This window comes from Rattus norvegicus, chromosome 16, assembly GCF_036323735.1.
Source record: "Rattus norvegicus strain BN/NHsdMcwi chromosome 16, GRCr8, whole genome shotgun sequence".
NCBI classification, from domain to species: Eukaryota; Metazoa; Chordata; class Mammalia; order Rodentia; family Muridae; genus Rattus; species Rattus norvegicus.
Window position 1 is genome coordinate 63,403,733 of NC_086034.1, and position 23,334 is coordinate 63,427,066.

The 23,334-nt window shown below is 42.9% G+C and overlaps 1 long non-coding RNA gene across 1 annotated transcript in view; it reads left to right on the plus strand.

The window, feature by feature from the left end:
- Nucleotides 1-9,759, plus strand: part of LOC120097472 (uncharacterized) — a 48,792-nt gene extending 39,033 nt beyond the window's left edge. Inside the window, exon 3 of the long non-coding RNA XR_005494890.2 lies at nucleotides 9,418-9,759. This is a non-coding gene — a long non-coding RNA (uncharacterized LOC120097472). The remainder of the gene's footprint in view (nucleotides 1-9,417) is intronic.
- The last annotated feature ends 13,575 nt before the right edge of the window (nucleotides 9,760-23,334 follow it).

Sequence of the window (23,334 nt, forward strand, 5' to 3'; positions counted from 1 at the left end):
AGAAAATTTGAGAGTACAGTATAGAGATTTACCATATACCCCAGCCTCTATACACACACCTAGCTTCCTTTATCAATAACCCAGTGTCAGTATTTTTCTCCAGAATGGCACAATGTTGGAATTGATGACCCTTCACTGATACCTCACAGTGACCAGAGTTTTCATTAGGACTCATTATTGTGATGTACATTCTACATACATATTTAGGACAGCTAGACTTTGTTTTGCTTGGCTTACTCTATGAGCTATTTGGCATTTAAAAAACTAAAATAAAAATCACAGATTCGAAACAGTTTACCTGCCAACACAAGACACCTGCAACTGTAGATGTCATGTTACTTGTGACCTTACATATAGAGACAAGTATGTGTCTGCCTGACTCTGACTCCATTTATCATTGTTAATTATTCCCCACTCCCACCCTGACCCCTACCCTGAGTGGTTTGAATAAAAGTGGCCTCCATAGGCTCATAGAGAATGGCACTATTAGGAGGTGTGGCCTTACTGAAGTACCTATGGCTTTCTTGGAGGCAATGGACATCACTAGGGGGCAGGCTTTGAGGTCTCAAATACTCAAGCCAGGTCTAGTGTGACATTCACTCCCTGCTGCCTGCTTACCAGGATGTTGGACTCTTAGCTCCTTCTCCAACACCATGTCTGTCAGCACACTGCCATGCATCTCAATATGATGATAATGGACTAAACTTCTGAAACTGTAAGCCAGCTCTTATTAAATGTTCTCCTTTCTAAGAGTGGCCATGGTCACGGTGTCTCTACACAGCAAGAAAACTCTACCTAAAACACTAGCTCTTTTAGATTTGTGTATTCGTATGTGTGTGGGTGTTTTCCCTGCATGTGTTTGTTTACTGTTTTCATGCCTGGTTTCCTCAGAGGTTAGGAGAGAGCAACAGATCCCTGAAACTGGAGCTACAGAGGGCTGTGAATACCATTTCAGTAGTTAGGTAATATCGATGCTAAGACTCATGGTCTGGCAAATGAACATGTAAGATATCATACGTCATCAGGGAAGAACAAACTAAGACACAGAGGCATCACCACGTCCTTAGTAGAGTGGGCAAAATCCAGAAAACCTGTGGCACCAAATGAAGATGTGTAATGGAGCCCCCATACATGTTGATGATTATAGTATCTTTATTTCATAGTTGCCAGTCTTGGATGCAGCAAAGGCGGCCTTAAATGAGTAAAAGGCTAAACAAATTGAGTGCATTCGGGCAGTAAAACATTGGGCAGCACTAACGTGAAATGAGCCATCAAGCCAGGAAGATGGATTGGGGGAACTCAAACACCTATTGCCGATCTGAATCTGAGACGGTTATATGTTGCGCGATTTCAGTGATATGACATCTAGAAGACTCTAAACTGTGAGACACTGTAAAGGTCAGAGGTATTAAGGCAGAGGGAAGGACGTACAAGACAGAAGCTACCCTCATGATACCACAGTAGTAGGTGGAGATGTGTTTTTAAATGTTTATCTAAATCTGCAGAAAGTACACCACAGAGTGAACCCTAGTGTAGGCTGTAGACTCTGGGACATCAGTGCAACCTACCAATCACTGTGGTACCGTCATTTACATTCGCATACAGCATGCTGTTTTTAAAAAGTGCAGTGCTGTACCTAAATATAAAAGAGAAAACAGTGAGCTGGAGAGATGGCTCGGCGGTAAGAGAACTTGCTGCTCCTTCAGGGGACATTGGTTCAGTTCCCAGCACCAGAATGGCAGTTCACCACCCTCCTCAACTCCAGTTTCAGGGAATCTGAAGCCACATTCTTTCTTTTGTTGGCACTAACAATGTAAGCAGTACACAGACATGTGTGGAGGCAGAACACACATATAAAATAAAAATATGTGAATCTTAATGTTTAAGGTGATTAACAGTTAAAAGAGAAGTCAGAGTCAGGCAGACCTTTGCCCATCTATATGTATAAGCAACCATGAATGTGACAGCCACAAATGTGGCCTGATACTGGTCTCTTAGAATAGGCAGATTCATATCCCAAATCTTCAGTGCTTTGGTTTTTGGTTTTTTTTCTTGTTTAATGGAAGCTCATTTAGCAAAGCAATCAAAATAAAGTATAGCCTTCCCACAATTTTTTTACTGCAGATGCATTAAAAGAAATTCTCTGTATATAAAAAAAAAATCCCACAAAAGGTATTCTGCTAAATTAACCCTGCGGGATAATCTCCGTATCATAATGTGAGCCGGCACAAATGTCCTGTCATCAGAGAAGTGATGGCTCCTGCTCACGCTGGTTCTAGGGACCAGACTGTGTTATTCCTGGGAGTGAGAGGGTTACGTTTCCGCCTGCCATGCATTGGCCGCCTGAGAAGCTGGTCTTATAATTAAGATTTTATAAATGATTAATAAGCAGATTTGCATGATCCAAGATGGAAGTGAATTTTAGAAGCATTGGTAATTTGTAATACAGATAGGTTTCAGCACATTTATTTTTCTCCTTTCTATGGGAGTCAAGCGAACTACGCAGAGCAGTAGGAAACACAAACACTCCCAAGAGTCAGTGCAATGCCTTAGGGGTTTGAATTATTTTGACGGGCATTAATTTGGGATAATAGAAATAAATGGTTGTGTCATTTTAAAATATAATCCGTGTTTATATTAAAATGAACTTGAGTGGTGGGCTCAGGTAAACATAAGTAGGGTGTTTGATTTGTTTTATTAAGTTTATGTCTGAGGATATTAAAACGGCAGAATTGGGCTTTACCAACAGACCTACCCCACAAACAGTGATAACATTATTGTTATCATCATCATCATCATCATCATCATCATCATCATCATCACCATTCTAGTGCTTGAATCTCTGGTGTCATGGATATCAGGTGACTTATCTATCCTTGAACCACATCCCTAAGCCCGTGCTACTATTTTCCTTTTCTTTTTCTCTTAATTGAAAATTGATTTTGTTCATACAATATATTCTGTTTATGGTTTCCTCCCCTCTAGCTTCTCTCAGATCACCCTCATTTCCCCACAATGCACAACCTCTGTCTCTCTCTCTCTCTCTCTCCCACTCTCTCTCTCTCTCTCTCTCTCTCTCTCTCTCTCTCATTAGAATACAAATAGACATCTAAAAATAAACAAACCAAAATAAAATAAAAGAAACAGAAAAAAGAGTCAAAGAAAAAGAACAAGAAACATATATCCTCTACACACACACACACACACACACACACACACACACACAATACAAACAAAATCAGAAATCATAACATAACAGCATAGAAGCAAAAGCTCTATGATGTTAAAAAAATGCCTAGACAAAGCACTGTGGAACAAGAAAAATAAACCTCCAGGAATACCATTGCGTCCTTTTATCATTGGCCATGGTACTTGCCCTTAAGTGGGTGTCTGTACCTAGTGAGTCTCTGTTGAAGAAAACGAATTTTTCCCCTGTGAGTGTTATCAGTTAAAGATGTCGTCTATGTTGGGGATGGTGGCTCATGTCTACTTCTCCTCTAAGCACTGAGACACCGTCTTGTTGCAGGCCCTGGGCAAGCTACCACAGTCTCTGTGGATTTGTATGTGTGCTGATCCTGCTGTGTTTAGAAGGCCTTGTTTCCTTGATGGTCCCATCCTCTCTGACTCTTTTTGTCTTTTTACCTCCTTTTCCACAGAGCTCCCTGAAGGGAGGGATGTGATGGAGACCTCCCACTTAGAATTGGGCGTTCCAAGGTTGCTTGCTCTCTGAATATTGTCTAATTCAGTTTTGTTGGGAGAAGCTTCTCAGCTGATTAAGACTGATCTGGGGTATTGCAGAATGTTGTAAGGAATAGTATTGTTGCTACATCCCTTTAGTAGAGCAGTAGTATTTGGTTTTCCCTTATATCCATGGCGTGGTCTAGTCTTGGGTTCTTGGCCAACCAGGCAGTGTTAGGCATGGGTTCTATCCCATGGAGTGGGCTTTAATTCTAGTAAAACAAAAAGAATGGATGGATGCCCCCACAGTTTTTGTACCATTATCACACCAGCATGTCTTGCAGGTACGTCACCAATGTAGAATGCAGGGTTTGCAGTCAGCATGCTGTTTACCTGTTCCCTATGGAATTGTGCAGAGCACCTTTGAATCCTATGAACACTAGTCTGTGAGGTAAGGCGCTAGGTCAGCACCAGCTTGTCTTCTCCATGTTCAGTGAGTCCTGTAGGTGTCACCTTCAGCAAAAAAGGTCTTACAATCAGTTTGCAGAGAACAACCAATACTGTACTGATATTTTAATCACTTGAACAAGAACGTTATGTGTTCAACTCATTTATGAAGTGGAAATTTCTGGTTTCGTTGGAGACTCAGTTGGGTCATGAAATGTTTTCCCGAAGACCGTCTTAGGAGAGGACATTTTGCTAAAGCAGATACATAAGAGAACGTTACACATGGGAGGGTGTTTTGCTGAGAAGACTCGTGGTGTTTTTTCTGGAAGCTGCCTGGTGAAAGGGCATGTGATGTTTTGCTGGAGTGGACTCTTGAGAGGACATGTGATGTTTGAAAAGAGTAAAGTATGACCCAACAGCCAGTGGACAATGTTCTGACATCAGTTCGCTTTGCTGGTCTTCTTTGAGATCCACCATGATCTGGCATTGGTTTGTTCTCTTTGCTGATTTTCATTGAGATCCACCTTGCTGGTCTTCATTGAGATCCACCTTGCTAGGGCTGGAGAGATGGCTAGGCGGCTAAGAGCACTGACTGCTCTTCCAGAGGTCCTGAGTTCAAATCCCAGCAACCACATGGTGGCTCACAACCATCTATAATGAGGTCTGATGCCCTCTTCTGGTGTGTCTGAGATCCACCTTGCTGGTCTTCATTGAGATCCACCTTGCTGGTCTTCATTGAGATCCACCTTGCTGGTCTTCACTGAGATCCACCTTGCTGGTCTTCATTGAGATCCACCTTGCTGGTCTTCATTGAGATCCACCCTGCTGGTCTTCATTGAGATCCACCTTGCTGGTCTTCATTGAGTCCACCTTGCTGGTCTTCATTGAGATCCATCTTGCTGGTCTTCATTGAAATCCATCTTGCTGGTCTTCATTGAGATCCACCTTGCTGGTCTTCATTAAGATCCACCTTGCTGGTCTTCATTGAGATCCACTTTGTTGGTCTTCGCTGAGATATCCACCCTGCTGGTCTTCATTGAGATCTACCTTGCTGGTCTTCATTGAGATCCACCTTGCTGGTCTTCATTGAGATCCACCTTGCTGGTCTTCATAGAGATCCACCTTGCTGGTCTTCATTGAGATCCACCTTGCTGGTCTTCATTGAGATCCACCTTGCTTGTCTTCATTGAGATCCACCTTGCTGGTCTTCATTGAGATCCACCTTGCTGGTCTTCATTGAGATCCACCTTGCTGGTCTTCATTGAGGTCCATCCTGCTGGTCTTTGCTGATGATGCTCTGGCATTGGTTCACACTGTTTTCTCCTCTGATCTTTGCTAAAGGGGATTTGTAGAGAGAAATACACTAAAGAATTGTTGGTATTCCAGCTGTGTCTTGCCAATTCAGTGTTCTCCTGCAGAGCCTTGCAGTTTCTTCTAGATCAAGCCGCAGCTGCTGATTCGTGTTTTGTGTTTTGCTAGTTGACTGGACAACAAAGGTCGAAATCACCCTAAGGAACTACTTCTAAACAGGTTTATGCCGCCCCCTTGTCCTATTAACCATCTTCATCTCTGATACCTTTGGTCAGTGGACTATAAGGGAGGTTGAAGTGTTTAAGAACCTTTATTAAAATAGGTTTTGAAAAATCTAAGCCTACATATTGATTTAATATTTGAATCAAAGAAAAGCAGAGTAAATTGCTAGAAACAAGATTGGCTTAGAAATCAAAGGTTTCAACTGACCACACTACAGGACCTAAGGCCTCCCTGTTGCCTGGCCAGGGTCTGAGGACTGAAGCAATGAGTTAACTCACAGACAGAAGGTGCTATGTCTCCAGATGCTTTTCCAGGCAGTTCGTAAGTGCATCTGGTCCTAAGTTCAGGTGCTGCCTTGGCCCCAGTCATGGAGAGTAACACAGATATAAATGTATAGACAGCTCAGGAGAATGAGGAGAATGAGAGGAGAACGAGAGGAAGGAATCTCAGCCTCTCCATTTCCAAACAGCTGCCTTTCTACATTTCAGCCTGGCTTGATCACAAATATCCCTCTGCAAGATTTGACTATGTGCAAACACAGTGCACACACACACACACCCATCTGCCATGTATCCAATAGTGAAACAGAAGTGTGTGGTGTAGAAAGCCTGCATCAAGAAAAGAGGTGAGACAATATTTCCAATCCTAGCTGTACACTGGGACCTTCGAGAGAAGACATTAAAAGTAGTGTTGCCTGGTCCTGTTCTTGTGGTTTCTCTTTTTTCCCCCTCTGAAAAGTTATTCTATTAAGTGTGTGTGTGTGTGTGTGTGTGTGTGTGTGTGTGTGTGTGTGTGTGTGTGTGTGTTATGTAGGTACAAGACCAGAAGAGAGAGCTGGATCTCCTGGCTGTAGTTAGAGGCAATTGTGAGTCTCTTGACATGGTACTGGGAATTGAACTTGAGTCTCTCCAACAGCAGCAAGCACTCTTAGCCACTGCGCCATCTCTCCATCTTTCTAGTTTTTGTCAGCTATGTTTTGATCTCATCTGCAGACATAATGATCCAGAATGCTAAATGGGAGGGGTAGGAATGAGTAATAAAGAAGACAAAAGCAACATCTGAGACCAGGAAGTCTGGCATAAACGGAAGACTTATGCTAAGCAAATTTATTAAGAAGTACACCATCATATATACTATTTGGGGGGTGAGGGGCAGGGGCCATGGTCAAGGTCAGCAGAGAGATAAGTCAGACAATATAGGCAAAGAGGACATGGGCTATCTCAGACACCGCTTTCTAAGGACTGATAGCCACAACCAGGGGGGAAGAGTCTGGTCCCCAGAAAACACAACCTAGACTCCTTCAAGGCTCTGGCTCCCGCCTTAGACTGGCCTTGCCAAATCCATTCCCGGATAAGGTCATAGAATCATAGTTTCCCTTTGTCTGTTCATGGTGCCTAAATGGAAGTCAAGTTGATATGGCTCCCCGCAGTGGCTGTGAAGCTACACTTTTATTGGAAGAAAATGAAAACAAATGATTGATCTACTTCCCTAAGCATCCTTTAAACTTGGGATTTTATTTTCTTCAAAAGGATGTTGCTAGATTTCAGTTTCTCTCTCCTTCTTGAGTCAGAACATGTCTTTCTTTGTGGTCCAACTTCTTCTCCTGTAGACTAGTTCATGGCTGTAGGGTGGAGAAGTCTTAATCAAGAGGGCTGGAGAGATGGCTCAGCGGTTAAGAGCACTGACTGCTCTTCCAGAGGTCCTGAGTTCAAATCCCAGCAACCACATGGTGGCTCACAACCATCTGTAATGAGATCTGATGCCCTCTTCTGGTGTGTCTGAATAAATAAATCTTAATAAATAAATCTTTAAACAAAAAAAGAAATTTGGGGTTATATTCTAAATTATCTGTAAGTAGGAATGGGAGATAGATAGATAGATAGATAGATAGATAGATAGATAGATAGATAGATCTTCATGAGTGCAGAAAAGAAGTGATAACAGTATTAAGAGTATTGATTATTAATTATTAAGAATATCTGAATTCAGAGACCAGTAATGTGTCTCCCTCTCGGTATCACATTTCAGATGGTGAGGACACTTCAGAATATCATGATGTTTGTCAGTAGTATAAAATCAAGACAATTGTTTGAGCAGCCACTAGATTGATCTATTTTAGCATATGTAGTGGTAGCTGCCATGTTTTCTTTAAATGTATTTATGTGGATATATCTCAATATATGTGATATCTTTTGTGGTCCTATGCATTCACATGCTTAAGTGATAGTTGAAAGAAGGATCCATCAGTTTTACTAGACTTTTACAGAAAGCTGTGTCCCATAAACCTTAGGGGATGGTGGGGCTTCAGAACAATGAGCTTAATAAAGCCTCACCCTGAATGGAACTCTGAACCTGGAGACACTTACATAAGAGGGCAATACTCAGGGCATCACTGAGCCCTGCACTGTGTGACCTTTAAAAACTATTTTCTTATTTCCCAAGAATATTACTATTAAAAGAATCAAGATATTAGAGTCCAGCATCTTACTAAGGAAAAATAACAAATACACAAATAATGTACTTCAAGAAGATTGTTGGAGATCCATGTTTTGAATCGATTTCAATAAAGGTATTATTTAACTCAACAAAATCCCTCTAGAACTATTAAAAGAATCTGATATGAAAAGAGAGGAAAATGGGTCAATAAGATTTAAGTGGGTCAATTTGAATTTTTAGCTGTTGAATTCATACTATTCTTACCTCATATATGTTTTGAATGGAAATACCTGTTTAGAAGCTTAAAATATGTATTCCTAGTCCATAATAGAGACAAAACATGGGTATCATCATGAATCACTTTCATTTTTAATGCCATAAAGGCAAGAATTGCATTACTATAAGAGCATGCAATTCATTTATGCTGTGACAATGAGTTTTAAATTTTAATTCAAATCTTAATAAATGTTAGATCTAAAATTACAACATAATCTGTTCTTGAATTAACTTGTTTCTAAATTATGCTTTTGCCACATAATTAATTTAAATCAATAAAAGGGGTTATGATTAAATGAAAAAATCTGAATGTCTAAATTTTAACTATTACTAAGAACTGTATAAAATATAGTAAGGGCAAATCTACTTTACATGTAGAATGACTGCTTTATTTTATGACCTATAAATACAGCTTTTCGATTCCCTAGAAGTCTTTTGAATATCATTGCTTAGACTTTTATTGTTTAGATCTTAAACACTCCCCAGTGTTGAGGGCCAGTTGGAGGAGGGTGAGGTTTAGTGGAAGGAAGTGTGCCTACTCTATCAGGATGAACTCTACCAGACCACATTGCTTTATGATTCGCTTTCTGCATTAGTATTTAGGGGGTGAGATTTAGTGGAGAGAAGGTAGGTCATTTTAGTATTCTCTTGAAGGGGACCTTGTAACCCAGCTCCTACTTCCTTCTCCTCCTGATTCTCAGAGGCCACAGGTTGGGTGTCTCCTCTCTACCATGTGTTGTTCCTTGCTATGACATTGAGACTCACACAGGCCAGAAAGCAAATGGAGCAGCTGGTCAGAATGTAAAACTCCTGCATTCAAGAACAAAGACAAAAGTTTCCTCTTCCCTAGTCACTTCTCTTAGGTTTTTACCACAGTGACAATGAGCAAAGACCACAGGGTATCCAGGAAAATGGCTTTGAGGATCAAATAAGCAATGGGAGCAGCGATACCTTGAAAAGAAGACTTGGTTCATAGTAGAGTGTTAATGTTTGCTAAAGAACAACCTGAGCTTTGTCCTGCCTAATATCCATTTGTTTCCTTACTAGAGGGCTTTGGACCACACCACATGATCATCACTAACAACGTAATCCAGTGAGAGCTTTGGAGCCTGAATCATTTGGAGCATCAGATTAACCGCTCCAGGGTGTGGCAGCTAAGGTCGGCCATGCGTGTGGACAACTCTATCTGTGACACTGTGCTCCCTTACAAAGTCACCAAGGCTTGGGCAAGCCTTCCCTTGTTGGCAATACTCACACAGATTATCACATACTGTTGGGAGGAATCAGTACCATTTGTACCTCAGCTGGAAAGACCTTGCGTTTGGAAGTCTAAGGATTCTGTCTGCGTTCCTCTGTACTTCGTCTGTAATAAACCATAACTGCACGTTAGCTTTGTGTTCTGGAGACCCTATTAACTTGTATCAGAAGAGAAGTTGGGGACTGGAAAGGTGGCTCAGTGGTTAAGAGCACTGACTGCTCTTCCAGAGGTCCCGAGTTCAAATCCCAGTAACCACATGGGAACCACAGTTCACAACTATATGTAATGAGATCTGATGTCCTCTTCTGGTGTCTGAAGACAGCTACAGTGTACTTATGTATAATAAAGTAAATCTTTTGAAAAACAAAAGAGGAGAAGATGGTCTCGGGGACTTCTGAATGTCATACCTCACTACCTGGGAAATCTCTGAGTCCCTCTGACCCCATGTAAGAAAAGAGCTATGATTCTCCACTTTATCCTATCTGGTTTCCTTCACCTCACCTCTAACAGTCCTTGCTTGAGGGGAAGATGGGCAGATGGGAGAGGAAAAGGAGGCATGTTTCTTCCCACTCCATAGAATTAAAGAGTCAGGAGGCCAACATCACCTGAGACTCTCAGAGTACAGGGGTTTCAGACACTCAGTGACTCTGGCCCAGGGACCATAAGAGCTTTTGTCCTCTATGAAACAACCTTCTTTCTCTTTGTGTCCCTCCACATCTTCCAACACCTTGTTCAATATCTCTAAATTAATTTTCTCCATTTTCAGCTTTCCTGAAAGTACAGTGACTGATAAAGATTTCCTGGGAATAACAACTCTGCCTTCTTTACCACATGGGAGTATTGTAAGAATCCACTACCTGTCTAGTGGCTGCTAGGTTGTTCTATGGTTAATGAAGAGTCATCTAATTTCACAGTGTTATGCCCCCACCAAGAAAAGCATGATCTAGGACACATATGTAGACTAGTGAAGGTCTCTATTAAAAGGGACTATGGGAAGATATATTAAAAAGTATGTTTACTGTATCAAGACAAATTTTAAAAGCCAGGCCAGGTTGCCCCGTTTTTATGATATTTACTCTCTGTAGTCATAAACCCATACGGAACAGGCATCGAGACTGTAAGCTCTGCAATTAAATTTCATTCCTACCATTTAGTGGCAACTTGGTTTTACGTCTCTCTGGACTCATTTCCTTGTGTGTAAAATGGGGACAAGAATAGGCCTATATCAGGGGCTTGGGAGACAGTTCAGCCAGTAAGGTAACTGCCACACAAACTTAAGGACCCAAGTTTCATTCCCAGAATCCTCATAAAAGCTGACAGGAGGGCTGGAGACATGACTCAGCTGTTAAGGGCACGTTTTGCTCTTCTAGAGGACATGAGTTTGGTTGCCAGAACACAGGTCAGGTGACTCACAACTGCTTGTGACCCCAGTTAGCAGTGCTTGAGGAGGATAACCAACGGCAAACTCTGGCCTCCATTCATGTATGCGCGTTCACACACACACACACACACACACACACACACACACACAGGACACTATAAGCATGCATGAACACACAACATACACATTCTCTCTCCCCTCAACCCCCTCTCTCACTTTCACTCGAAAGAGACTTATCTCATTCGGAGAAGATTAAATGCCCTAATAATCCATATATCACCAGAATGTTCCGCAAGCAAGATTGATGGGAAAGAAAGTCTATTTTACTTCTCATCCATTTAAAATGTATTCGGGAGAAGATCTATCTCTGTCCATAAATGAAAAAGTCAGGTGGTTCCCTAATGCTTCCTCTAAATAATAAAAAGTTCTATCTAGAGCCAGATTAAATACTATAAAACTATGATATAAGGATGTCGTGGCTCGTATAACAATGAAAGTTTCCAGTTTCAGCCTGTTTCCCACTGCTGGGATCTTCTGAAGAGAGCCCAATGTGGGAAGACAAACCTATTTTCCTCTATTCATTCCCTCAGTTTGTCTCCCCAACCTGCTCTCCCAGCTTGGTAATTATAGTTTATCAGCTGAAGTGTGAGGAAAGGTAAGCGTGGGGGTGGGCAGAAAGGAAAGGTAGGGATGGGGGTGGGCAGAAAAGATCTCCCTTAACTGGTTCTTTTGGAAAATGGCCTCTCACTTTTGACCTAGACAAATATCTATGGGTACTTTTACCTTGTGGTACCTTCTATCTCATCTCCCCATCATGAGGTTAACTGAACTTCACATATTGAAAGCTATGTGTTTTTTTTTTTTTCTGGTTGCTGATTGGTTGTCGATCCATCAGCCACATGTCTACCCACATCATACATTATGTACCTGTGTGTTCAGTTCCACTCCATGTGGTCTCTCCTCTGCACGGCAAGCCCCATATCAGCCTTCTGCCTTCTGGTCCGGGATGGATTCTTAGACCGGATAGACTTTGGAAGTGAAAGATGACCTCATAGCATCAGCAAATGCTAATGGCATCTCTGGCCCTCTAGATTTCCCATGAGCAAAATATAGCTCACTGTGCCTTAGCAGGGTAAGGAACACAGACAGAGCTCCCCAACATCCCGAGTGAACCTTTTCATGGCTTGAGGTAAAGAAGGAAGCATTCCTACCAACCCACTGTAGCCAGTGTAGAAAATGATCCTTAGTGCTTCTCTTTCCGAACACATTTCCTTTGAGAACAAAAAAGGTCCCTCTTCATTTCAGTGACTTCATAGCTGTTGATAACTCTTCTGTCAAAAGTAGACTGGCCAGTACAGCATGATCTTATAATGGAGCTAAGAAGCGATCACCTATGGATGCATGCTGCATGACCCGTGTGTTTGTGGTGTAAACACACCCTGTGCTGCCACCAGTCACACAAAAGTATAGCTCATATAATTAGGTACACCACAAAACGCTTGACGGCGGTAATAAAGGAAAGTCACTGGTTTGTGTTTACTATACTTGGTTTCATATCATTGCTGTAGAATGTGCTTATTAAAATGTCCCATGCTTCCCTGGGAACAGCTGCATGCACCTCATGTTTGACACGTGTCTGTGTGGAATGGTTGACCTGGATCACCCAAGTATGTGTAAGCAGATACTGTGGTATTGGGAGAACGATGGGAGTTATCATTTCCTTCAGCAAATCTGCCTAAGGACAGATATCTGAGAATGCAGCCACGTTGTTAAGTGAAGGATGACTGCCCTTGATGTTGGCGAAAGGAGTCAAAGCTTCTGTAACTCATTTCCTAATTTGCTGTCTGGACCCTGACCCTGTTGGGACAGCTCTCTGCCCGACCCTACCTGCTCCTGGGGGTTGGGAGCGAGCTGGTGCAGAGTCAAGGACACCGACTCCAGGAGCAGGTGAGAAACGCTGCTGCAAGCTCCTTTAATACCCTCCACCCGCACCCCATTGGTCCCGACAAAGTATCTATTCTAAACCGCAGCTCCTGATTGGCTGGCATTATTTGCACTAGCAATCCTTGCTCTCTGAGGCAGTCCTCAATTAGGTCCTCCTGCGGGAGATGCTTCTGCAGCTGCACAGCCCCCGCATTTACACAGAGGCAGCTCTGCTGTTCCTGCTACAGATATGTTTCCTCTTTCAGGCTGACAGAGACCTTACCATGTAGTTAAGGATGACTTTGGCTTTTTTTTTTTTTTTTTTTTTTTTTTTTTTTGAATCTCTGGCTATCCTGGAACTCACTATGTAGACCAAGATAGCCTCGATCTGCCTGCCCCTCCCTTTGCCTCCCGAGTGCTGGGATTAGAGGCATGCACCCCAGTGCCTGGCTGAGGCTGACTTACAAGAAAAATTATCTGGACACAGGCATACTGCCTTAGTTACTTTTCTACTGCTTTGACAAAGCCTCCTGAACAAAACAACTTATATAAAGAAAAACGTATTTATTGGGGCTTATAGTTATAGAGGATGAGTCAACACCCATCATGGTGGGGTGTATGGCAACAGGTAGTCAGGCCTGGCACTGAAGCAGCAGCTGAGAGTTTGCATATGATTGACAAGCATAAAGCAGAGAGAGCTAACTGGAAATAGCATGACCTTTTGAAACCTCAAAGCCCTCTCCCAGAGACACACCTCCTCCAGTAAGGCCACACCTCCTAATCCTTCCCAAACAGTTCCACCAAACATTTAAATACATGAGCTATGGAGGGCCATTCTCACCTTAACCCACACACATACACAGAGAAAATTGAGTAAAGGTGGTCATTTACAAACCAAAGAGGCTTGAAAAGAAACCAATCTATTTGCACCTTAATTAGAGACTCGAAGTGCCCAGAATAGTAAAACCTAGATTTATTTAGTTAAGCCATCTGGGTCGTGAAACTTGGTTCTGGCAGCCCCACTTGTTATCTCTTGATATGGTGACTGAATGCTTTCCCTGATGTGATTATGTCAAGAAACCACAGAGGGAGTAATCTCCTTTAGCCAGAAATGGCTGATGTGAGTCTGAGAAGCTGACAAGTCAGACTGAGAAGCTGAACATAAGGGGAGGTATGCAGGTGTTAACACCTCAGGATGATGGAAGGCCAGGAAAGGTCCAGACTGGAGGAGGCTAAAGTAACCTGGCAACTGGAGTCATGTGTGACCTTGAAATGAACCCTGAGCCAGGAAAGACGATGATATTGGAGAAGTTGGAAAACTTGAGTAAGGTCTATATGTTATGTGGGGGGATAGGTTTGTATGAGCTTGGATTCCCTGTGCCGTGAATTGGTTGTGATCAAAATGCCCTTGGTTTTGAGGACAATGAACATACATCTTGAGAGTCTTGGTGAAAGAGAGGAATGAATTCTTTGTACATATTCTGTGCCTTGTCTATGTGGTTCAAATAAGTTATGTCTATTAATGTATTAATAATTTTAATAATACCATTTCACATCTATATTTCCTATTTAAAAACCCCTTATTCCTCAATTACAGAAAACAAATGATCAGGTAATTTCTCTTCCTTTACTTAATACATTGTTTTCTTCTGTTTCTTGAGACAGGGGTTCATGCTGCTTGGGTTGGCCTCAAACTCCTGGATCGAGGACGACTTTGAACTTCTAATCCTCTCACTTCTACCTCCAGAGTGCTGGGATTACAGGCGTGCACCACTAGGCATGGCTCTGGGATTCAAACCCAGGACTTTGTGTGTGCTAGACAAGCACGCTACCCACGCTACAAACTCCACCTCATATCAGTCCTTTTGAAAACTAAGCTTATTACTATATTATTTGTCTACAATAAATGACTAGCCTCCATATCCTGTCTGAAATCCTGCGATACGAATTAAAAATTAAAATTCTTTGCCTTCGGTAGTATAACCAACAGCTGCACAGATGGTCCTGGTTAAACCAAATGGTCACAGGACAAAACCAAAAGTCACGAATCTGGACAAAGGACCAGTAGGAGTGGGGCAGAGGTTGGCAGGGATGGGAGGGAGATATGAAAGGATGGAGATGACCATCAAAGTAAATCATGCATGCGCACAAAATTGCCAAATAACAAAATCAATGTTTTTAAGAAGACATATCTTAGGAAAAATTAAAATTCCAAGGCTCCTCGGGTCTATGAAGTAAAATATTTTAGGATGAGAAGTAGAAAGCTACAGTAAATCTTAGATTCTCACATGACCTTTAGCCACACTATAGGAACAAGTCTCTTTCATGTGGTTTTCATAGTACCCACAAGAAATCATATGCATGCATGTACACACACACACACACACACACACACACACTCGAGCGCACATGCACACATAAACACATACTCCTAGCCAAGCATGGTGGTGCATAGTCTCAACAGGTCAATAGCGAAGGGTTACGAGTTTGAAGCCAGCTTGGCTTCTGTAGTAAACGTGAGGTCAGCCACAGCGACATAGTCACAAGCTGTCTCAAAAACAAAACCAAAACAAAGCAAAACACACATTAAATTATAAAATCCTCAACTTACGTCAAATCATTTTTAATCGCCCAGAATAATGACTAGAGAATATTTTAATGGACCCCTGGATAGTTGACCATTTCTGTTTCAATTACACTTAACAGGGAACTTGGTTGAGTTTAGAATTCTTGAAGTGCAAACCTTCCCTTCAAAATGTTGTGAACGTTCTCTATTAATGATTGAAAATTAGTATTTCAGGGACATCTGAGGACAGTCCTTTTGTTATTTTAGAGGTGGGGGTCTTACTAAGTAACCTATCACGTTGCTGGAATTAAAGGTATGTGCCACCATGCCCAGTGGCAGTTTGTTCTCTTAGAGTTCTAGCATTTTTATACCTAGATGGTTCTATAATCTTGTATCCTTTTAATTTGAAAACATCCCAAGATACACACTAACCTGCCTGTTCTCACAGTGTACTGGCTGTTTTTCTTGTCACAGTGATCAAATTACCCAAAAGGAAACTACTTGGGGAAGGGTGAGCTCATAGGTTGAGAGGGTGCAGTCTACCTGGAGGATCTGTGAGTGGGGACACGACAATTGGTGCTCTTCAGATCTTGATGGAACAGGAAGCAGAGACCAAAAGCAAACTAGACTGTGCTATTAAACTTCAAGGCCCATCCCTTGGAGCTTCTTCCTCCACTGAGGCTCCATTTAGAGTTTCATGACCAGAGCCACCCATATGCCGGGAAACAAGTACACAGACACAGGGCTCATGGGTAACTTCTCACATCAAACCAAAACACACACTGCTGTCCTGCACGGGATACTTTTCTTCCAATGTATCTTCAGGTATTGGTCCATGACAGACTCGCTCAAGCCTTCTTGCCCTGACTTAAATACTCCTGCATTCTTTTCAAATAGGTCCTTGTCTCTTGTGCCTGGAAACACCTTCCTCACTGTTATATTTTGCCATAGTTTCATGAGATGTCAGTTTATATTACATTATTTAAAAGCAAGGTGAGGTGTGTGTAACATTTTGGGAATATTTTTCTATCCTGTAATTCTTTTAAATTATAAAATAAATCATATACATAAAAGCTTTTTAAAAGACACTGATGATGATGATGATGATGATGATGATGATGATGATGATATAAGTCCTTTTCATATCTGTCACCCAAAATAAGAAATAGAGCTAAGAGCTTTAGAATCCCTCTTTATGCTTCCCATTTACTGGCTTCTGAAACGTTTTCATCTGGGGACTCATATCTGAATATTTTAAAAAATTAAGAAGCAAACACAAAGGAAGAACTGCCATATTGGGAGTTGTCCTTTTGGTGAAGGATTGTCACATCTGGACTCTTTCTTCCTTGGTAGCGTACGGGTCATTTGGAAGTCTGTGGGTAGAGCAGTGAGTCCTGAGGAACTCGGTGCTTGGGGATGTCCGCCAGAACTACGGAATGGAGCACCACACACGAAGAAGAGATTTGGCCAAACCAAGCGGGCTGCAGTCTATTTTCTCCTCCTTAGTTTATTTAACACACTTACCCTTCACCTTTTGAGAGGTTCAAAGCAGAGTCCGTGTATGGGGTAGAATGAGTATCTCCGAAGATACATCCGTAGGACTCAAGGTGAAAACCAAGAATGTCAAGTCTTGTTCAAGATGAAGCAAGCGCAGATAAAAACCAAATGCAACCTCTCTGGACTCCCCTCCCTCGTTAAACAGCATCCGTCGTAGCATCGAGAAGCTCTGCCGTGATGGTACTGAACATGCCTTGTTCTATTTTGCATTCTGTCCTGCTGATAAACACCATGACCAAAAGCAGCCAGGGGACGTAAGGGTTTGCTTCAGCTTATGGGTGATAGCTCACCACAGAGGGAAGCCAGCGCAATCAGGACCTCGGGGCATGAACCCAAACAGAGGGCACAGAGGAGCACTGCTTACTGGCTCGCTTTCCATGGCTTGGCTCAGCTTTCTCTCTTACACAGCTCAGGACCGCCTGCCCAGGAGTGGCGCCACCCTCAGCAGGCCATGCCCTCACATCGTCAGTCATTAAGAAAATGCCACACAGAGCCCGCAGGCTGATCTGATGGAGGCACTTCCTCACCTGAGGCTCTCTCTTCCCAGGTGGCAAACTGTCAAAAACTAACCAGATCTCCCTGCACCTAAAGCTTGTGTTTCAGAGGAGGGTGATGTGGAGAAGGTGCCAGGTGTTCCTGAATGACTAACTGGGGGAAGGGGGGGGGGTTCCTACAGTATTACTTTCCTACAGTATTACTAAGCTATATGAGAGAGTCAATACTTAATTATAAAGTAGGCTCTGGCTAGGTGGTTTTGCCAGCTGTGGGTTAATAAAGGCGTTCCCAGCAGCTTTACAGAAGCTAGATTCAGCTGTGACGTTCAGTAGCCATTACCAACTGATGCCAGTTTCAATTTATAGTGGCTTTAGGACTCCTCTAAGAGGCAAAGGAGCAAGCTGGAGATGGTGGCTCACACTTGTAATGCTGGTACTTAAAGGCAGAGGCAGGAGGTTTATGAGTCTCTGGCCAGCCTGGACTACAGACCAACCCTGTTCTTAGAACAGTTAAGCAACCTTTGCGTTCTCTTTATAGACGGCCAGAGGGCCTAAGGGAAGAGTCTTTACACCTGGGGGTGAAGTCTAGCTGCTCTGTTCCGGGAACTGACCTGGATAAGCACCTTGTGGGGGTTGGGAGGATTCCTTAATTCCCCTCGGTGACAATAAGCACCCAAACACCTGCCAGGACAACAAGGATCTGGGACTCCTGCTTCTTTCGAACCACTTTCTCCCCAGTCTTTCCTGTTTTAGCTCCCCTCCTAGGCATACCTGAAAACCCTGAAAAGTCCTCTGAAGATTTTGCTATGTGACACAGCTGGGCTGGGTTTTCCTGATGTTAGCTTGTGCATTTGTTCTCTTGGTTCTGTTAAACAGATTACTGACCTAATTTTTTACCTGATACCCCCCGCCCGTCCCGTTCCTAAATGTGGCGGGGTTCTCCTGTCCTATTGTCTAGTCTTTGTGGAATTGGCTTCTAAAGCACAATGTCTGTTTTTTAGAGGAAAGGGAAATGTGCAAACGCAATTCACCATTTTGAGGTGAAAATTCAGACCCTACGCTTCTTTTGTAAGGTCTTGTTCTGCAGGGAAGCTCTCTCTTTTGACCCATCTGTCTTTAGCAAAATGAATCCTGTCCTTGGAAGATATTTAATGTAATGCAAAACATATTTGATCCTATTTTGTTTATGCCTTTTGCCAGCAAAATAAGAATGCCAAAATATAACGAAAAGATTGGATTCCAATCCTGAACAACATCCACCACAACACACAGTAAGAATAAATAAATTTGCTATCTAATGTAAGAATATAAAATAAGTAATAAACCTTTGAAAACATTTGAACACTTTCATATACATTTTCTACTGGTCAAACCTAATGACTAGTACTTTTTTGGGGAGGGGATTATGGAAGGTTGAACCTAGAGTTCCTTGCACACTAAGCGAATCTTCTCTGACTGTGTGCTCATCGATTTCCAATGGCTATCTCCTCAAACTGAAACTGAAAGCCTGTTCCTACTTTCAATGGGGAAAACTAATTACTAAACATCAAAAGAAGTTTGGGGTCCACTGCCCTCTGCTGGCACTTCAAAATAATGAACTTTCTGACTGGCATTACCTGAGGTCTCATAAAGTTAAACTTCAATACAATGCAGGGTTTTTTTAATTTTTGTTTTAATTTTTTGTAAATTTCACATCATACACCCCAATCCTTTTCATCTCCCCTTCTATTCATATCTGCCCTTTGCCCTAGCAACCTCCCCCACCCCCAAAAGACAGAATAAAAAATTAATTAAAACAATCTCATTGTGGAAGCTGTAGTGTGTCAGTGTGTCACAGAACGAGTGTCCACAGGTCTCTACTTGCAAATGTTCATTGCAATGAATCACTGGTCTGGTTTGAGGTCTCTAGCTTCTATCAATACTGGATCGTCACTGGGGCTCCTCTTAGATATCCTGTTTTTGCCCTGTGTCATGGAGGCCCTTCAGCTTTGGATCTGCAGGACTGGCCTTTTCACACACTCCAGCAGATCATAGATGGAGTAGATATTGGGGTGGGCCAACTCAAAGCCCTGGATCTGGGCCGGGACATAGCTTAGTAGGTCAGCCTGGCAGATCTTCCACAGCCTACCACCAGGGGGAGCTTTCCAACACGGCCCCAACGCTGCAGCCAGCAAGGCACCGGGCCAGCTCTCCAGATTGCCTGTCTCTGGGGCCAGATCACCTGTGCCTTGACTAGGGCTAGCTCTACTGTGCTGACCAGGCGTGGCGTGGGTCCTGCTCTCCCTGGTACTGCGGCCAGTAATAGGCGGGGATGGTTCTCCTGTTTCGTGATCTCAGGGCCAGATTTCCCCTACCTGCCACGGGTGGGTGGGGAGCAAGGCAGGGGCACACACACACACACACACACACACACACACACACACACAGAGAGAGAGAGAGAGAGAGAGAGAGAGAGAGAGAAAGAGAGAGAGAGAGAGAGAGAGAGAGAGAGAGAGAGAGAGAGAGAGAGAGAGAGAATGAATGAGAATTGATTAGAGTGGTTTACAGAATGGTTCAATAGTCCAACAGTGGCTGCCTAGTGATGGAGGGTCAAGATTCCTGTAGTAGTTCAGTGTACTAGGCTGGATGTCAGCTGACCTTCAGTCTGGTTGGAGTCCTCCCTAGGAAAGCAGAGCCTCAGCCGCAGGACAGATAAGACAGGAAAGCAGGCAAAGGGCAAAATCTTCCATTTTCCATGTCCTTTCACGTAGGCTGCCACTAGAGGGAGTGCCGCAGATTTCGAGCCGGTCTTCTCACCTCAAATGATACAAATGAAGAAAATCCCCCACTGAAGAAAATGTACCCAACTGCTTGGGAGTTAGTTGACTCCGGATGTGGTCAACCAAAAATAGCCACTTGGGTTCCTTCTTTCTCGATGGCTATCCCTTCTCCATCTCCTCGGTCTGTTCCTCCTCTTCCAAGTAATCAGCGAAAGCAAGAGACCTTTCAGTGCTGGATCATAAGCTCTCTTCTTCTTCTTTTTTTTATTTGTATAAAATTTACTAAATTTCATTTAATTTTTATTAGATATATTTCTTTTTTCCCTCCATCTTTATTAAATTGGGTATTTCTTATTTACATTTCAATTGTTATTCCCTTTCCTGGTTTCCAGGCCAACATTCCCCTAACCCCTCCCCCTCCACTTCTATATGGGTGTTCCCCTCCCCATCCTCCCCATTACCACCCTCCCCCCAACAATCACGTTCACTGGGGGTTCAGTCTTGGCAGGACCAAGGGCTTCCCCGTCCACTGGTGCTCTTACTAGGCTATTCATTGCTACCTATGAGGTCAGAGTCCAGGGTCAGTCCATGTATAGTCTTTGGGTAGTGGTATAAGCTCTCTTCTTTACTCTTGTAATTAGATCCCAGTTCAGACCTCACCCATTCTCTCTCCTTAATTAACCACTCACATGTCAATTGACTCTAAAGTGTTTATTTCTTAATCCGAGAAACATAGTCCCTTCACTCAAGGTTTGCTAGGGAAAACCTCAAACCCAATGAATGTGTCCTGCAAAACTAACTTACAAAAGGAACGGTTTATTTTTCTTACATGATATACTGGATATCTAATATCTGACTCCATATTTGCTATATTAAGAAGTTTAATAAAATTACATATAAATTGTTTGGTAACTATACTTTAGTTCTAATGTGCTCAAATAGGAAAGAAGACTTACTGTCATTGAGGTTTTTCTCAGGGCTCTTACAGAGGACGAGTGTTCAGTTCCCTGCACCTACATGGCAGCGGACAACCATGTGTAACCCAATCCCATGGATTCTCACACCTTTGGCTTCTGTTGGCATTTTACATACATGAAGTGTGCATAGATGCACATGTAGGCAAAATACTCATACACATTGGATGAAATAAAATAAATAAGCAGGATTTGGGTCTAGAGAAGTGAACTTTTTTCTTTTTTGGTTAGCTGTATTGGCTGCTTTTTCCAAAGACCTCGGTTCAATCCTCAATGTGTAAGAAACATCAAATAAGAGTCTTAGTTGGGGTTTTACTGCTGTGAACAGACACCATGACCAAGGCAACTCTTATAAGGACATTTCATTGGGCCTGGCTTACAGGTTCAGAGGTTCAGTCCATTATCATCAAGGCGGGAGCATGGCAGCATTCAGGCAGGCATGGTGCAGAAGGAGCTGAGAGTTCTACATCTTGTTCCAAAGGCAAACAGAAGACTGACTTCCAGGCAGCCAGAATGAATGAGGTTCTTAAAGCTCAAGCCCCCAGTGACACACCTACTCCAACAGAGCCACACCTCCTAATAGTGCCACTCCCTGGTCAAGCATATTTAAACCACCGCAGGTCTTTTCTATGGATGCTATAACGCTTGTGTTTAGGACAAAGAATTAAAATCTTTTATCTTCCTTCACCTTGTAAGACTTTTAATGCAAATGTTTCAGTCCTCCAGATCCAGTAAAACCACAGTTTACACAAAGAACTGCTCCTTTGTTCCAAGAATTTGGTGGCCTGGCCCAGTGACCTCTTTCCCCATCTTCCATTTCCTGTGCACCGACTCTGCAGACTAGCTAATCGAATAAGGTTGTGAAACATGACCTCAAGGTAGGAACGTGGAAGAGACACAGCCTCTACCCAAGTTAGAATAATCACCAAACACCCATCCTGTCTTTTATAAATTCACTCTTCTGAATAAACCCGTTGATCAAGAGTAAAATCTGCCTTGCCCAGACACTTCGGTTGGAATGGTGGTTCCTTCCTTTGCCTCTCAAATCTTTGTAACACCAGCACGCACAGGACAACTCCCAACTGGTTCTGAAAGATCCCACGCAGAGAGACCCTTACTCAAGTCTTGGGAAAATCGCGGACCCCAGACACAGAGAGACCATTTTGGATGTAATAAGCAAAGGCGAGGTTTATTACGGAGACCTATTACAGAGATCTCCGGGCCGACACATATCCCACGCAGGAGACAGAGGTGTCGACCCCGAGAGGCTGGGAAAAAGAGTATTTAAAGGCAGAGGCTGTGAGCACCAGGGGATGGGGGATGTCAAAGGGGAATGCACCACAAGTTACAGGATTGTTTTATGGCTCTAGGAGATAAGGGGACGCCAGAAGGTTTTATGGCCCCCAGGTTCCTGGAACAGAGCTACTAAATCAGGAGAAGGGTAGGGTCTTCAGGTCTTCATTATTTTTAAAAGTTTGTCAAAACTGATGGAGCATTTGTATTTGAAACACCTCTGGTTAGGCTTGGGCTGCCCGGTTTCTTGGAGTGCTCTCTGCAGGACACAATGGCTGAAAAGCACAAGTAGGGGCTTATCAGGGTCTGGAGGACATCTGGTTAAAGTATGACTCTGAGTAAGCTGGGGGGACGTCTTTGGATGGTTTATGGGTCAGTCCTCGATAGCCTGAGCTGGATCCTGCATTCCTTTTCTTTATCTTTATGGCCTGCTATTCCTGGCGGCAGGGCTTAGCCCTGAGTTTGTGGCTTTTGGGGCTAACTCTTTTAATTTTATATTTCTAAACCTAGAATTTGTATAATTTTCTTTTCAGTTCTAACACCAATCCCAGGAACCCAACGCTTTTCCGCCCCACTGGGGTACTGCACACACTCAGTGCAGACATGCACGCAGGTTAAACACCCATAAACAGAGGCGCGGGTGGGGAGCGGTGGGAATGAAAAAAACATTTTCCCTAAGTGAAATGATTGAACAAACTTCACCAAATGCCAAACAGCAACAGAAAGGGAGGAAATCCTGTAGATTTAAGCGTGTAACTG